The following is an 18,288-nucleotide window of genomic DNA, read 5'->3' as shown; positions in this document are numbered from 1 at the left end:
TATATGTTTTTGTTTTGTAAAAAACACTTTTAAACTAGCTTAACAATATCTTTTTAGTGTTTTTATACTAATTAAAACATTTTTTTACCACTAATTTGATGTTATACTAGAAATTGATTTTATTTCTAATCCCAAAAAACTTTATTTTAAACCTAAAAGAAGATTAGAAAAATTAAAGTTTACTCTAAAACCTTTAATAACCCTCTAATAATGACTAGTCCTTAAAGTAACAAAAGAACCCCTCAAATTTAAGATCTAAAATATATTTATTGAGTTTCATGTACTCAAATCACTTAAGGGAATAGGGGTCCAACATTTGTTTTACTAAAAATAACATTAGATCTTATATCAAAGCTTTAAGTACATACTACAAGCCAATTTTTATACAACAAATAAAATCTGATTTTACTTTTGAGATATTGTAATGTTTAAAAAAAACTGCAAACTTTTCAGTGTCAATTTCTCCAAATTTTAAAAATTAATTAAAAATCTATCTTCTCCTTCATTTTTTTAACTTTAGACCTCAGACTTTCAGGAAACGTTTCTTTTATAGTTTCTGATTATTGCGATTTTAATAATATTTAAAAGTTAAAATTTAGATAAAATAAGCAAAAAAATAGGTGGTTTTTATTTAATAAAAGTATTATAATTAAAAAATTTAAAAATTCCTGCATTCAATCTTTTTAAAATTTTAATATTAGACTTTCTGTGTAAACTTGTAAAAGATTGCTTAGAAAATGAAGGAGGAGATAGCTTATTAATGAAATGGTTTTTTAGCGTTTTCATTTTTTTTAGTCTGCCCCTTCCATTGGAACCTATTAAAGTCACTACTTGGTCAATCATATCTCAAAAATTACTTCAATTTTTTCAGGCGCTCAAATATGTCTGGTAGTTCAGATACAACTCTATTAAATAAGATCAACTTGTAAAAACTAAGATGGAACCCCATAATAAAATTTTTGACTATCTAAAGTAGATAATTTTATAACCATTGGGAAAATTCATTACTTTAAATTACTGGCAACTCATTAGTTCAGCTTGTCATTATAGTTGAAAATATTATTGTTTATTGATTAAAATTTATTTGAACTTACCAGATTTAAATCTTAGAAAATGCTACTGTAGTCTCAATTTAACCTCTTTGTTTCATTTCTTTTTCGAATTATCACTTGCATCCACTGGTTAAATGAAGTTCACAACATTTTAAATTTTAAGTTCCTACAATTCTGTGTAATGTAATTTATGTATTATAACAATATTTGAACATTTTCATCATTATGTAATTATTTTGACATACAGCACATTTTTTTAGTTTAAAATATTTTTATGGTTTGGTTTAGAGGTTTTAAAACTTACTAGAATAAGGCTGCTTTCTCATTTAATACGTAGTTTTCATATTTTTTACTTACTTAAAACAATTATTTTGATTCTAAGGTACATTTTTTAAAATCATAATTTATTGTTTAGATATATGGCCCCTTAAAACTATCATCAAAATTGAAATTCTCTAATACTATATATATTTTGGTTAATACCTAGCATGATGTCGCAACAATATCGCACTGAAATTATATAGTTAGCTTTGTTTACATAGTAGATTTATTTTAACCATATTTTTAGATTAAATATCAATGTTTTTAAAGTCTAAAAAGATACCTTTTTTCAAACAAGCTTTTTTAAATACATAAACATAATTAAATTTATTTGATATAAACCAATAAAACTTATATCCGATCGTTTTTGTTTAACAACACATAGCTTTAAGTTTCATGTATTAAGCTTATTCCTAACATAATTGAACATTGAGCAAAAAGTTTTAGTTTTTTGTATAGTTCTGAATATATAGTTATAAATTTTATTGTATACCATATAATTGCCATAGGTTAAAAAGTGTGTTATGCATTTCTTTGGCAATTTAGTTTTAACTTGAACAAATCTGGTTCAAAAAGACTTAGAATATAAATATTAATATATGGCTAACTATTTAATTTCAGCTTTATGTTGGTGCGACAACATGCTGGGTAATTTTTTGATATTTTGAAACCTCTTATAATGATTAACTTAAAACATTAAGGTAAGTATGAAGTCTTACCTACAACAAAGATCTTGATTTTTGAAAAGTTACTGCATATAGATTTATGATTTTTTATTTATTCTACTAACTTCAGGGACTAACTTCTAAGAACTTTGGAAATTTTCTTTTTAACTTATTGAAAAATTATATTCGATTTTTATTCATACAAATTAATATAGCTTTGTTTTATGTGCAGTAACTTTAAATAATAAAAGTTTCTGGTTCTTAAATACATAACAATTTAAGTTTGAACTGAAACTCTTAAAAGAATCATTTAAGCTACAACGTCTCAATAAGTAATATATATTTAAATTAAATGAAAATTTATATGTGGGTCTTATTAAAAAAACACAAGCTGTTTAATCTGTCAACGAGCCACCTGTCTATATAAGACTTGTTTGGTTTATATATACAACATGTACTATTACGTAATATTGAAAATGTTTTCGTGCTATTTATCAAAATTATTTGTTTTATTGTTATATAAAGCCAGTCTTTTGGTTGAATTGTAATTAATAGTAATTGTCATTACAGCTTATGTTGTCTACTTAAAAAACTTTAAGTTCTTTTATAAATATAAGTTTTTTTAGTTTTTTAGTTTTGTATTTTTACACATTAATGTCAGTTTTATTTTAAATTTAGCTTAATGTCTTCTTGCATGTTTGTGTAAATTTAACAGATTTTATTCAACTGAATCCAGTTTGATTTGGTTCAAGCGAATGAAACATTGTTTTGTCAATAAAACTTGGAATTTTTAATTCAACTAATTTAATTAAAAACGTGAATTAATTCGACTGCTATGTTCTAGCACAAAAACGTTCTAGCAACGTGCATTGTCGTGTTTTATTAAAACTTAGAATGAAACGCTTGTATGAGTATTAAAAAGAGTAATGAATGTTTATTATAGTATTTTGACTAACACTTAAAATTGATACATAATTATAAATCCCAAACTCTAAATAAATACAGTGATTTTTGATGTTGTATTAGATTTAAAAAGCTTACACTTAAGTAAATAAAAAACCTTTAATATTTTGTTCTTGTAAAGAAAAATTAATTGTATCTAAAATTTGTACTCCCACAAAACTTAGTACTTATATCTTAAAGCTAAGTTTTAGTGTTGTGAATATCTCCAATAACTTTAAACAATCAGTAAAATATATGAACAAACTGCTAAGAGTTTTAATCTAAAAAAGTATTTGGTAGAAAGCCTTTAAATTGGAAATGAAAACAGTTCAACCGACTAAGCTCTGAAAAACATAGCTGATGTAAACAAGTTCAAACAAACAGCTAAGTTGTTGAACTAAACTGTAATATTTAAACTGTATTTTTTTTTATAAATTTCAATAATTATGACGTATATAATCTACTCAAAACAAAATAATGAAGATTCTTATACATTTTTTAGAGGTTCAACAAAGATTTAAGCTTTTATTTTTACAAACACTGACAGATTTTGTCTATAACAACTAAATCTTTATTTAGAAATAAATTCACGTCTCAACTTGATTTTAAAAAGATTTCACAATTGTTTTTAATCAAAATTTTCAAGCATTTGAACTTAGAAAAACTGAGATTTTCAAACTTTTAAATAAAAAAACTGATTTAGCCTGACGCGCACGAACCCTGTAAATGTGGTACAAAAAAAGTTATAAGTATTTAAATACTAAACGCAAACAAACTTTTTAAAAATGTGACAGGAGCGGGATTCGAACCCGCGCCTACAATGTAGACTGCGACCTGAACGCAGCGCCTTAGACCACTCGGCCATCCTGCCAGATGGTGGTTAACGTGTAAACGGGTATATTCATATATATATTATATAAATTAATATATTATATTTATTATATTATTATATTATATGTATATATATATATATATATATATATATATAACAACACATTGACCTTATCATATCTAAATGTTGTAGAATTGTAAAAGTTAACAATTAACCTATCCATAATTTGTAAAAACTAAAAAATTTACTAAAATCTTTTTATTCAATTAATTTTAGCCAACTTTTTGAACTCTAATTTAGCAAGATAAGTTTAGTTACTTTAAATTTTTTAAAAACAATTTTTTTCATAATAATTTTAGAAGAAAATAAAAATATTTTACTTAAAATCAACCAACAGTATCCTAAATTTTTTAAGGTACCATAAAATAATTTTTTCTAAAAACAAAATTTTATTTTGATGAAATAAATAAATAAGTACCTAGGAATGTATGATGAAATAAATAAGTATCTGTGAAAATATGATAAAATAAATAAGTACCTGTGAATGTATGATGAAATAAATAAGTACCTGTATCATACACTTTATGATATATCTACTTTCGATTGAAGGCTTTTTTTTACAATAAGCAATAAAACGCTAAACATAAAATAAAACTTCTGCATGTAGCTTGACGAAAAAAATAAAAGAATAGATGTGAACTTAATCATAAAGGCAAAAGTAATAAATCGGTGTTATTTAAAATTTCAAAATGCATATTTTTCTAAAAGGGCAATTTAGCACAATTAAATTAATTCAGTAGTACTGGAAAAGCTGCTAGGGAGCCATTTGAAATTTATGATGATATAGTTTATTAAGAAAAAATTTAAACAACTTCCATTTTCTGTCAAAATTTTGGTATATATACTACTTTATTCAACTATTGGTTGTGATTTTAGTATATGACGTAGATTTTTGAGAGATCTGTACTCGTAATCAAAACTGTTTTTTGAACTGATATTTGAATTAAAAATTAGCATTTTTTTTGATTGGAACAAAACCTTGTACTGAGGGTATGCATCATTTTATAGTTTTAATAAGGAATCTATTTTAGAACTAAAAACTTCAAATAACAAACATTAGACGTAGGTTTCCAGACGTATTGGCAAATCAAAACAAACTTAATTGATATTTGAAGGAGTTTAAAATAGCCCAATGCGCGTATATCGGCCTTTGTTTTTTAAATTTGCGTTTAATTTTACATCCTGCTCTCTAGTGTGTCGCTAAGTTGAGATTATCGCATCATCAAATAAGGTTACCGTCTAGTTAGGTACCTACGAATTAAAAAATATCGATCAAAGAACAGACCGCAATGAGTTATTTTGTGTAACGATTATTTCGTCAAGACTGTTAGTCTCTTCACTGTTGTAAATACTTTTTATAGATTTTACTTATGAAGTGATTTATAACAGTTTATTTCAAACAGTTTTTAATTTTATTAATAAAATAATTTACAATGATTCTAAGTGTTTTATATGTTTAAGAATAAATTACTTTAAGTAATACATATTATTTGTAACCTAAGCATTGTAAGCTACCACTAAGTAAGTAATACAGGCAGATTAGTTCAATTAATTGGAGACCACATATTTAAGAGCTCATTTATTTTTTAACCCCATATACTTTCTATGTATTGAAATTAAATATACACCCGTGTTTAAAACCTCTCGTTTTAGATAGGTTTTTTGAATCAACTTTTTTTAAAAGATAGTTTACTAAAAGTAACTAAACAAAGTATATGAAAGTATTAATTCAAGTTACAGCTACTAAAAAGCTGTTTGAAATTAAGGTTTTTTCAGAAGAGGTGTTTACAACACGCACTAGATTTACAAAGTTCTAAACTACTTTTTGCAGCGATTGGTTGTGTTTTTAGTATATGACGTAGGCTTGTGAGAGATTTTTATTAGTAGTTGATACAATCTATTTTTTCAATTGATACTTTACTTAAAAATTGGCAAAAATCTCTTTAATCAATTAAATTTCTTTTTTTCAAAGTCTACAAATAATATGTTGCTAAAATTCGGGAAACTTGCTTTTTAGCTTATGTATTTGATTGATATATACTTATCATGCATTATATATACGCATGAATGATAATAACAAATCTATTAATCATATTAACTTTTAGACTAGAGCAAAAATGTTTTTAAATAGTATAATTAGTGATTGTGTATATAAGCAAGAATTTTTATAGTTTATCTTTGAATAATATAACATTTGCCGTTTTGACTGTGGGAAACTATTAAAAAAAACTAATTAATTTAGCAGAACAAATACTAATATGATTATCAAAAAAATAAAACCACGAGTTTTACCAGCATAACATTTGCACGTGGCCGACTAATATACTCGAGTGTTTGTTTCAATAAAAACTATAAAAATATTTATATTTTATTCTTCATAAAATGATTTAAAATAAAATATAAATTATACATTTCGTACTTTAAATAACCATTATAAGATAACAAAAAGTTTAAACATATAACTTGAAATATACTAATACTTAAAAAAATATTGATTTGCCTTATATTATAGGGATGGACGAAGGTTCTATCTTTTATAGTTCAGATGGTTCTAATGTAAATATTTTTACTTTACCATTAGAATTATAAAAACCTACATTATAACTTCTTTTTTTTTCTTTTTTTTATTTAAAGAGATCTGAGAAAGTATGGTTACTTACGTTTTGTTTGTGCGAAAATGTGACAAACAGTAATTACTTGTATTAAGAGGGTTATGAAAAGATGACAAATAATTATGTGTTTTTATAAATTAGTGAAAATTAGTTTTTACAATCTATTTAAAATTTATAAATTAGTATAATAAATGCTTTCATAAACGTTTTCAAAACCGTTTATACCGTAAAACAATAATTAATTCTACATTAATAAAGTTTCACCAAAAAAGTTAACACCCTTGCTCATTATGCAGCAAATAAGAGAATTTATTACAAAAGATATCGGCGGCCTAACAGGTGGTCTAGTGGTTAGGATTCGTGGTTCTCTCCCACGCAGCCCGGGAACATTTTACTTAGCATATTATCAAAAACATATGTATTAAAAATGGTCAAGTCCAAAAAGTAATTTTTACCAAGGTTTTAAATTATTTCAGCACAATACTTTACTATAGAGTTTAAACATTTATACAGGTCGAATTCGACTATGGGTGTTCAATGATCGTTACAAGTTTTAAATCCGCCAGTTTCCCGGTTTAATATTAAATGCTGATTAACCTACTTATGGAATAAACCCCTAAGGTCTTGTTTGCATCACTCAGAAATAGAGATTCCCCTCCACTGTTGCGTTAACAACAGTGGAACAGTCATCACAACATCCAACGAGCTGATACCGTTTTCCTGCTCCAGGGTTGCCATATTATTTGAAATGCCTTGACAACAGCGGAACAGTAGTTACGACTTCCAGCTAGCTGAAGTCATCTTCCTGCTCAGAGAACCTCGACACAATTCATCATCGTGAGAGGTTGACCGTCATTGTTAAATAACGTTCGTGAGACACACACTTGAGAAATGATCCCTGAAAGTATGATCTACCGTTAGAAAGAATCGATTTTTTTATATACAATTATTTGAAGTTACAATTTGCAGTAGGTGTACAAACTGTGAACAAACGAGAGAGTTAAAATGTGACGTCACTTATAAAAATGAAACACAAATGAAAGAACAATAAATTGTCACATTTGAAGTTAAATTTCTTGTTCAGAAATTATAAATATTGTTTCAAGTGTTAAGTGGTTGAACTAAAACAAGAACTCCCAATAAACTCAATTTTATGAATACCCCTTTTTTAGAAAATTAAATTAAAGATCACTTCCACCTATTACAATCCCAACATATAATACCTAGTAAACTAATATCTAGTAAAAGTTTCAAAAATCCCGTAAAATTAACCTTTTTTTGCTCTTCAATGCATACCCAAGAACACCTAGTGTAAGTCTCAAATTGCTCGTAAAATTTAATTAAGTACACCTTATGACCGCTTTACTAATCACAGCCCCTTTTGCAGCTTATTCTTTTAAAAAAATGTGCCTTTTTTGATGTTTTATTGAATAAGTTTCGTTTTAACTATCTGTTTATTGATGATTAATTGTTATCTAAATGTTTAAGTGATTTTTGAACTTACATTAACATTTTTCATGTCTGTCTTCAATCTATTTGCATGATAACTACAGTAAATTATTCTTGTATTAGTTTAATTCATTAATTGGTTTTGTTATACTATATTTTATAAGAGTGTATAAATTTCTACTGTGTTGAAAAAATTCGTTATTTTACAACTTAAAAATAATATTATGTTTAGGTTGGTTAAAAAAACTAAACTTATAAATTAAGATAAAATTGTCTCGTTACAGATATGTTAAAGGGGGTAATAGGGATTATTTAAAGTATATTAATACAACAATCAAAACAACACTTATATTTTATTTACATAAACTAAACAACACAAAGATACAATTACATCACTCTATACGAGAACTAAAGTTAAACAGACAAGAAAATATTAGTTCTTAAATCTAACGTGCTTAAAATGCATCTTAACTTAAAGCGCACTTGCCGAATGCTCTGCCGAAACTGCTACTGCACTGGAAGAATGCAAGTAAAATTCCGTTTTATAAGCACTGAAACAAATGTAACTCCTTTAAGTAAACAATATTGTTTATTGTTTTAGAAAATTGTTTTAAGAGTTATAAAAATTGGTTTTGGAAAAGCTTGTTTTGAAAATAATGAAAAATATTTTGGAAAAGATTTTATTGCTACAAAAAATTCCATATTTATTCACAAGCTTTAAAATACTAAAATGAAATGTTAGTTTCATTACATTGTTTCTTTTTTAATTTTCAATTTTAACGTTTAAAGCCTGGTTTTAAATAATTTAAATCCTTAAAATCCTACTTAACTTTAAACTTTTTAGACATTATCAAAAGTCCGGTTTAAAAAAAGTAAGAAAAAGAAATAGTATTTCTTATTATCTTAATAATTACATAATTTACAAAAACTTAGATAAAACACAACAAGGTAACAATGATAGTCATTTAGTTGGCTTCTGGCTTGTTGTCCTCGAAGTTCTTGTCCTTGGACTTGTTGTCCTCGGGCTTGTCGTCGGGCTGTTATCCTCAGGTTGTTAATAGAGGCTTCTGAACCATCAATTGGATCATTGACAACGTCTTGTTTCTTTTAGGAAACATTTGACTTTCTGTCTTCTAGCTGGTTTGTTGAATCAGCAAAACACCACATCGATTGGCTTCGGTAACAATGACAGCAGGAACTTGATTGTGACGTAATAGAACAAACATAAAATCTTCATTCAATCTTTTGTTTATTGTCGTACTTATAAACAAAAAGACTTTTAAAGTTTCATGCAGTAGCAAGGTGTTAGGTGTGCTTAAAAGTTGTGGTTATCAAACAACAATTTGCTTCAAACAACGTTAAAAAGATATAAACGCAACAATTTATTTACAAGCGACGACTGCTAAATTTAAGGGGAGTTTATTTTTGATTTCTTTCAAAAGGAAAATTTTAACACAACTTTATACTTGAACTTGAAACGAGTAATAAAATAAGGCAAGAAAATTATCTTTTTACGACTAAGAAAGATGGAAACTCATTCAAATATATTTTTAAACTTCAGCAACATTCTGGTTTAAAACAAATACAATTTATACTTTAGAACAATCAATCAGCAGATCAAAACAATAAAGTAGTAGTAGTAAACAAATAGACAAATTTGTTTTATCAGCTAAAACTCAGACGTTATTAAGAACAACTATTCTGCTGTTGTAATTCTAAATTTTAATGCGGTTCTTACTTAGTTTTTATGCTTAGAAAAGTATAATAACTGCGTTCTCTTGGCAACTTATAAAATGCAATTTTGCACTAAAATACTGCGTCCCCTGACGACTTATGTAAATTGTAACATCTTCAAAAGAACATTGTGCACTAGAGTAAAAAGACTGTGCTTTTTATAATCGAAATACTGCGCCCCCATGCGACTTATGTTAGTTGCAACTTATATTATACCCTTAGCTAAAAAGATTAAGCTTTTTAGGATCGAAATACTGCGCACCCATGCGACTTATGTTAGTTGCAACATATATTGTGCACTAAGAAGAAGAAATATTATGCTCATTAGCAAATAAAATAAGCACCTAAGCACTAAAAAAGCATATATAAAACTATACATAGAAATAACCGCAAAAATTATATAGTACTTCCAGCAAAAAATCCTTGACATCAAGCTTCACTTTTAACATAACTAAATAAACCACTACCACACACTTGTATTATAATTGTAGACTTGCTGTTTCAAAGTAAAAAGTTATTCACACAATTTTTCTTACTATTATCATAGTGAAATGTCGCAAAGTAAAGTATTATCGCAAATTATACTGTCAAAATTTGAAACTCGTTAAAAAGTTGTTTGGTAATAAACTAAAGTTTTTTTTTTCGCTGCGTTTTTTAATTGATAAGGCACCTAATTCCTAAATAACAGAAGATTCCTAAAATACAGGTCACACATGGTTTCCACAAAATTAAGACTTCACAATTATATATATGGTACTTAAAAAAAACAGTATTTTTATCAAAATGAATCTTTTTTTGGTACTATTACGTCATAATACGCTATTCAGAAGCAAACTTCTAAGAAAAGCCTACTAAACGTGTGGCCGGTTAGCTCAGTTGGTTAGAGCGTCGTGCTAATAACGCGAATGTCGCGGGTTCGATCCCCGTACTGGCCACGTTTTATCCTCGTTAGTTTTTTGGTGAGTATTCCCGCCTGTCACGCGGGCGACCGGGGTTCGAATCCCCGACAGGGAGTTTTTGCCTTTTTATTTTATTAAAGTTGATTTTGTTAATTGTTTATTAGTTGAGAATAACAATTAAAAGTAACATAACGTATATAAATAATTTTAAATGAAATGATTATTAAATTTAAATGAATTTTAACGTGTTAAAGTATTACAGTAAAAAAAAAATTTAGTTCATGAAAAAAATAATGATCTTTCACAACAAGTCTTCGTGGCGCAATCGGTTAGCGCGTTCGACTGTTAATCGAAAGGTTGGTGGTTCAAGCCCACCCGAGGACGTTCTTTTGTTTATTTAATTTTGAAGCATAAGTAAAGTTTTTACACTGAGTGTCATTTTGTAATTCGTTATTTTTACAATAGTTTGTAGTTAGTTAGTTCAAAGATCTAAGAATTTACATTGAGTTTTTATTCTGTCACTGATAAAGAAGCATTCTTATATTTTCTTTTAATTTTCAAAAATTTATTTTTGAATAACCATTTACCTTAAGTTCCATATATCAATAACTTGTATAAAAAAATTGATACACCAAGATATGTTAAACCGTATTAGTCCTGGATGTTAAATATTCATAAGTTTTTTTATTCAAAACTTAAGTATTAAATAATAATTGGTTATTATTAAACGTATACAATGTTTACCCCATTTTTTCAAATCAGCAAAAATAAAGTTTATAAGAACTTATTGATAATTTTTTTTTAGAAAAAAATATAAGAATGTTTCTTTATCATTGACAAAACAAAAACTCAATGTAAATACTTAGATCTTTGAACTAACTAACTGCAAACTATTGTAAAAATGACGAATTACAAAATGACACTCAGTGTAAAAACTTTACTTATGCTTCAAAGTTAAATAAACAAAAGAACGTCCTCGGGTGGGCTTGAACCACCAACCTTTCGATTAACAGTCGAACGCGCTAACCGATTGCGCCACGAAGACTTGTTATAAAAGATCATTATTTTTTTGATGAACTAATTTTTTTTTTACTGTCATACTTTAACACGTTAAAAATCATTTAAATTTATTAATCATTTAAAATTATTTATATACGTTATGTTACTTTTAATTGTTATTCTCAACTAATAAACAATAAAAAAAATCAACTTTAATAAAATAAAAAGGCAAAAACTCCCTGTCGGGGATTCGAACCCCGGTCGCCCGCGTGACAGGCAGGAATACTCACCACTATACTAACGAGGATAAAAAGTGGCCAGTACGGGGATCGAACCCGCGACATTCGCGTTATTAGCACGACGCTCTAACCAACTGAGCTAACCGGCCACACGTTTAGTAGGCTTTTCATAGCATTTTGTTTCTGAATAGCGTATTATGACGTAATAATACCAAAAACAGATTCATTTTGATAAAAATACTGTTTTTTCTAAGTACCGTATATATAATTGTGAAGTCTTCAATTACGTAAATTTTATCAAACTATATTTTAATTAAAATTAATGATATTTCACAACTCGTTTTCTTGTAAATGTAACTAATTTAAGATCAACTTTTAATATTACATTTAACTACTTGTATAAAAATATACCTAAATTTTTCAAACTATTTGATTGTTAAATGTAATAAGTTACATATTACAAATAAACTATGTGTATTTACATTTAACTGTGATTGTACTTTATTGAATAAAACCTTTAAAAGTGCTAGTAGACTTTCTAATCTAAAACATTTAGTTTAAAATTTTTTGTGATTTATTTAAAACTTGAAATTTTGAAAAAAAACTTAATATTACTTTACAAAACTAAAAGATAGTTGCTTTTTTGCGTTTTATTTTAATTAGTATTTATAAATATTTATATACTGTAACCATTAGTGTACAATCTTTAATCAATAAAAATATAAGATTTTAACTAAAAATAGCTATACAAGTTAATTGCGATTGAAATTAACTAACAGCTAGTATTTTAATTTTTAAGAAGTTTATTATTTTGTAGTAACAGCTAAATGATTTATTTATACTTACTGCTGGCTTATTTTTTATAAATCTAACATGTTACAAAGCAATAAAATGTTTTGTAAAAAGAATTTATCTATCAAAAAATTACCAGCTAAATTTAAATTTAGCTACAAAAGATGTTTGTTTATTTATTCTTATAAAATTAGTGTTTTTGATTTTTACTTCATCATAGTTTTATCTACTTGTATGAATATAACGAACAAAGATATAGCAATGTTTAATAACACTATAATAATAACATTTCAATAAAAATTAAACTAGTAAGTATTTTAAAAATATAAAAGGAAGCCTGACATGGGACTAGAATCCCTGAACGTTAGATTAAAAGTCCTACGCTCTACCGACTGAGCTAGCCAAATCGAGCTTAAATAAATTTTATGCACTGTTATGCGTAGAGAATTATGGTTAGCTGTCTAATTTGCACGAGCGTACAAAATTGCACGAGTGCACAAAACTGCACGAAGGTCACTTTTAAACGAAGGCACTTTCGCATGTGCAGACAATTTTGCACGGAGACATTTTTGTATTGGTAAAATTTTATTTTTTTATTTTCTGTAATAATTTTAATTTTTTTTTATAATTCAGTTTTTTTTACTATCACTGTAACCCTAACCCTTACCCTTGGTCGGTAAGTTAATGTTTTTTACTTTTTTTTTCTTATTGTTTTGTTTTCTTTTTTATTATCACTGTTACCCCTAACCCTTACCCTCGGTCGGTAGCTTTTTTTTAAATAATTTAGTTAGTTTTTTTTACTATCATTGTTACCCCTAACCCTAACTCAGTAACTTTTTTTTGTTTATTTTTATTTTTAATTAATGTATTTTTTTACTCTCGTGCAAAAATGTAACTTGTGCAAAATTGACCCTTGGTGCAAAATCGTCGGTGTACAATATTGCTGTGCAAATTTGGCTTCGTGCAATTTCGTGCAACTTAGACCCGTAACCGAAGATTATTGTTATTGAGGGGAGGTTGGTTCAGTTTTCGAAATTAGAGAAGATTCGAGGTTTTGAAAAGCATGAGTTGGTCTGAGTGGCAAGCACTATCAATTCAGATTGTCCGTTTATTAAAATGTTATTTAAAAGCTGTGTTGTGCTATTTACAGTATCAAATTACCAATTTTTTTTTTGTTTTAAGTATAGCAAACATAGGATAAAATTCAAAATGTTACTAAATATTAAAAGCGTCGTCGGCAGGATTCGAACCTGCGCGGGCAGAGCCCAATTGATTTCTAGTCAATCGCCTTAACCACTCGGCCACAACGACTTGTGAGGAGGGGCATATATAAGCGTTTATATATATATAGTTTGTAAGTAGCTTACAAATTATTTTCAACACAAAAACTATTTACTTGGATTTCGGGCAAACTAAACCTACATTTATAATTTTAAAGATAAAATATATTTACCAATTTATTGTTAACCAAGGCCATCAGTAAATTCTAAACTATCTATGAAAGTTTTAAGCCTTACCATAAGTATGTTTACTAATAATTTCAATAACAACTAAAAGGTAATAACTAAACAATATACACTTTCAAATTCAAATGAGAAATGTAGTAAAAACTGCAGCTAAAGCCAACGAACATCTAAAGATATTTTTACTGACAATTTATTATTCAAAATTTATAAAATCTGGAAAAACATTGTTTTGTCAGTTTAAAAAAGTACTGAGAGAATTAGTAGCATTCTTTAGAGGATTTTAGACATTTTCAGCAAAGCTAATATGTTTTTTTAAACATCATTTATTAACCAATATAATTATAATATAATGACTTATCAAATTAATATGACTATGCCCACAAGGAAAACGGCACCGAACTGTTGAAATACATTTAGAAAACAAAATGTAATAAAAGTGATTAAACATTAACTGGAACATTTTACGCCACATAGAAGAAATAAGGAATCTGCGGAGAATCTGCATGACCTAATATGCATATGAGAAGATGGAAATAGCGAACGCAGACGGGGGAACCTCATTAAATAAAAAGAACGAGTTAATAAGTTCATGCGTTCATTTTGAAAAGCTTTATTTTAAAACTTAAGAAAATTTGATAAATAAATTCCTAATTTTAACTTGTACAAGCAAATACTAAAACCGATAAAAGTAATCTATCTCGAAGTTTCAAATTTATAACACTAAAAGACTTTTTAAACCTAACTTACAATTACGTCACGATAATATAGTTGATTTTTTTTAATAGTAAAAATAGTAATTCATTAAAGTGTTTTAGTTGCAAGAGTTTTTTGCTGTTCACAAATTTTACAAGCCTGCTAATTGAAGTACAGTAATCTCTCGCTTATTTACGCACATTATATTCACAGAAAAATGCGTAAAGATACGAGAGGTACCAAATATCAGGGACGTAGCGTGGGGAGCGACACTAGCGCATGCGTGCCACCTAAAAAAAGAAAAGAAGTAAAAAAAAAGAATGTAATATCTTTATCCTTTATTGTTTATTTTTTCTGCTTAATTTGCCTTTTTTCAACTATGTTTATGTAGTATTCAAAAACTTAAACGAAATTTTGAATACCAATTAGGGACAAGTTAGTAAAATTACCCAATACCGCACCGATGTTGATAAAAACTCCATAAGGAAAAATTTTATAACTTCAATAACTTCATAAGAATTTAGACTCAAAAAGTACTTAATAATTAGTGCACCGCTGTAGTATAACCTTATGGCAGATTTTTCTACAAAAATACTTCACGCTTAAATGAAAATTAAACAATTCTACAAGTTTTTTTTTTATGCTACAATAAATGTTAAGACTACTGCTAGTTTTCTGAACTTTATTTTTGTAAACATCAAAGAAAAAACGTGTCGGCGTATGAGAAATAAACTTTATTTTTTTATTTTAAACAAATACAATCAGATGTATTAAATTTAAAGAGTATACTTTAAAATATTTTACAAAGTTGTAATAAACTGTAATAACAGTTATAAAGTTGGTCTATTTTAAATTCTGTGTAACTTTATAAAATTATGTGCATTGAGGTGTTGTTATCACTGATGTATTATATATTAGAGAGATTGATTTTTTTTTGTAAATATAACAGATGCTTTCGTTTATTAAATATATTCATTTTTAAAGATATAAAGTTTACTAAAAGTAGTAAAAACAACTTTTATTTAGTAAGTTTACATTTGTGCAAGTATAAGTAAACTAATGAAGTACTAGTAGATATCTAATGAAATCTATACTTTTTTTTTTGCTTAGTTTTGTAATATACAAGTATTTTTTAAAACAGTAACTTTGAACTTATTTTACTTAATGAATTTATTTCAATTATATTACAGTAACCTCTCGCATCTTTACGCACTCGTTACGTTACGCACTCTCGTTTAGTTACGCGTTTTAGAATTCTAAAAAGTTCATAAAGTTAAAATTTTAATTTTTTCAATATTGCACAATTTAGGTTTATTGCATACTTTTAATTAATTTTTCTTTTTTAAATGCTAACTCACCTCTCTATATCTTTAGACTTTGTAAACTTATGTTCGTTGACTAACTGATAAACATTTAGTTATACCTCAGTATATCAGAAATTTTGTTAGCAATAAGAGATTAAATTAAAATTCTTAAAGAAATATAACTATGTTAAATAGTAAAAGTATAATGAAATGGTGAATGTTTATAACACAAAAAAATAATACAGCACTCTTGCCCTATATATGAATACACATCTAAAAAAGAAATCCAATGAAACTTCCAAGCAAAAAGTAACAGTGATATTTAATAAATATTGAGTTTACACTTAACACAAATCTCAAGCGTTAAAATTGTTCGCACCTTGCCTTCAATTCTTCGTAATGCTCACCAGCACCAGTTACAGCTTTGGAAGAACATAACTCTGCGTTAAAAAGTTTTGTTCAAAACACGAAATCCATTATAGCACCAAATGCATATTTTTGTAAAAGGCTATAGAAACGAATTTTAATATAGACACCACGCCATTTCTTAATTATAAAAAAGTGCTTAATTATAAATTGAATTTGCTAAGTAGAACAGAATATAAATGTTAAGTATTAAATAAGTCAAACAAAACTAAAGATAGAGATAAAATCTACTTATTATTAACATTAGTAAAATTTTTGCACAGTTATTATTATTTTATATAAATTTAAATCTTTTTTTTAACATATGTATAGTTTTATCTTTTTTTTTCATATTTATAAATAAAGTTAACAAATTTTTAAAAGTGGAAAAATCCCCTGTCTGCTTTTAACTAGAAGCAATGTCATAAAACAGCCATTACAGTAAGTACATTTGGTACCTCTCGTATCTTTCCGATCTCTCGTATCTTTACGCATTTTTTCTGTGGACACAATGTGCGTAAATAAGCGAGAGGTTACTGTACTTATAAAAAGATCTTTTTGTAGCTAATTACAAAAGTTTCAATTTAGGGGATTTTTTGATAAAAAAATTTGCGCACTCCCTGACCAAAATACCACGCTAAGCCACTGCCAAATATAATGGCTGCTTTTTGATATTGAAAAATTTCAATGCTTGCTGGGCAAAGCATGTGTTACAGAAGAACAACTTAAACTAAAAAAAACCTCGAATGAAAATTAGTGATATGTTTACTAAAAAACAATTGAAACTTGTGTTAAGTGTAAGTTCTATATTTATTAAGTATCACTGCTACGTTTTGCTAGAAAGTTTCAATAGATTTCTTTTTTAGATGCTTGTTCATATATAGGGCAAGAGTGCTATATTATTTATTTGTGTTTTAAATCTCATTATTTCATTATACTTTCATTATTTAACACAGTCATATTTCTTTCAGAGTTTTAATTTAATCTTTTATTGTTAACAAAATTTCTGATATACTGAGGTTTAACTAAATGTTTATCAATTAGGCAAGGAACATAAGTTTACAAAGTCTAAGGATATAGAGAGGTGAGTTAGTATTTAGAAACATATTTTAAATAAAAAATATACAATAAACCTAATTTGTGCAATATTAATTTTTTTTTTTGAAATTTCTAGAGTTCTAAAATGCGTAACTAAACGAGAGTACGTAACGTCACAAGTGCGTTAAGATGCGAGAGGATATTGTATGTTTAATTGTTTAAGTTATGGAATTTTTAATATTATTAAATAGCTTACATTTTTCTAACCTTAGCAAAAACTAACTTCGTAATATTAAAATTTTCATAAATTAGTTACAGTGTTGCCACTTGTTTTTTCAAAATTTTTTCCAGGTTTTCCAAATTTCTTCCAGGTTTTTAAAAGTACACGTTTTTGGGTCTATTTTAAGTTTTAAGTAATTTTCTATATTAGAAATAGTGTTAAATAGTATAAAAACATTGAAAAGATACTGTAAAGTTACTTTAAATGTATTTTCTAATAAAAAAAATTTTGATAATGACAATAAAATCTTACTTACAGTAACTTCTCGCACCTTTACGCACTCGTGACGTTACGCACTCTCGTTTAGTTACGCATTTTAGAATTCTAAAAATCTTAAAAAGTAGAAACTTTAAATTTTTAATATTGCACAAATTAGGTTTATTGTATATTTTTAATTTAAAAAATGGGTTTAAATGCTAATTTAACTCTATATCTCTAGACTTTGTAAACCTATGTTCCTTGAATAATTGATAAACAATTTGTTATTCCTCAGTTTATCAGAATTG

The 18,288-nt window shown here is 26.8% G+C and overlaps 6 non-coding genes and 1 pseudogene across 6 annotated transcripts; 2 read left to right on the top strand and 5 right to left on the bottom strand.

Annotated features, from left to right (window-relative positions):
* Positions 1-3,768: 3,768 nt before the first annotated feature.
* On the bottom strand, positions 3,769-3,851 carry Trnal-cag (transfer RNA leucine (anticodon CAG)). The gene has a single exon. It is a non-coding gene; the product is annotated as a tRNA-Leu (tRNA).
* A 3,265-nt stretch (positions 3,852-7,116) lies between these two features.
* Positions 7,117-7,398, bottom strand: LOC145839644 (small nucleolar RNA U3; annotated as a pseudogene).
* Positions 7,399-10,528: 3,130 nt separating this feature from the next.
* Positions 10,529-10,602, top strand: Trnai-aau (transfer RNA isoleucine (anticodon AAU)). The gene has a single exon. It is a non-coding gene; the product is annotated as a tRNA-Ile (tRNA).
* Positions 10,603-10,876: 274 nt separating this feature from the next.
* Trnan-guu (transfer RNA asparagine (anticodon GUU)) lies at positions 10,877-10,950 on the top strand. The gene has a single exon. It is a non-coding gene; the product is annotated as a tRNA-Asn (tRNA).
* A 587-nt stretch (positions 10,951-11,537) lies between these two features.
* On the bottom strand, positions 11,538-11,611 carry Trnan-guu (transfer RNA asparagine (anticodon GUU)). Its single transcript has one exon. It is a non-coding gene; the product is annotated as a tRNA-Asn (tRNA).
* A 268-nt stretch (positions 11,612-11,879) lies between these two features.
* Trnai-aau (transfer RNA isoleucine (anticodon AAU)) lies at positions 11,880-11,953 on the bottom strand. The gene has a single exon. It is a non-coding gene; the product is annotated as a tRNA-Ile (tRNA).
* A 1,872-nt stretch (positions 11,954-13,825) lies between these two features.
* On the bottom strand, positions 13,826-13,907 carry Trnas-aga (transfer RNA serine (anticodon AGA)). Its single transcript has one exon. It is a non-coding gene; the product is annotated as a tRNA-Ser (tRNA).
* Between the last annotated feature and the right edge of the window lie 4,381 nt (positions 13,908-18,288).

The sequence above is a fragment of the Thalia democratica genome, chromosome 6 (genome assembly GCF_965202585.1).
Source record: "Thalia democratica chromosome 6, ktThaDemo2.hap1.1, whole genome shotgun sequence".
NCBI classification, from domain to species: Eukaryota; Metazoa; Chordata; class Thaliacea; order Salpida; family Salpidae; genus Thalia; species Thalia democratica.
This window is presented reverse-complemented; position numbering and strand designations above follow the sequence as displayed.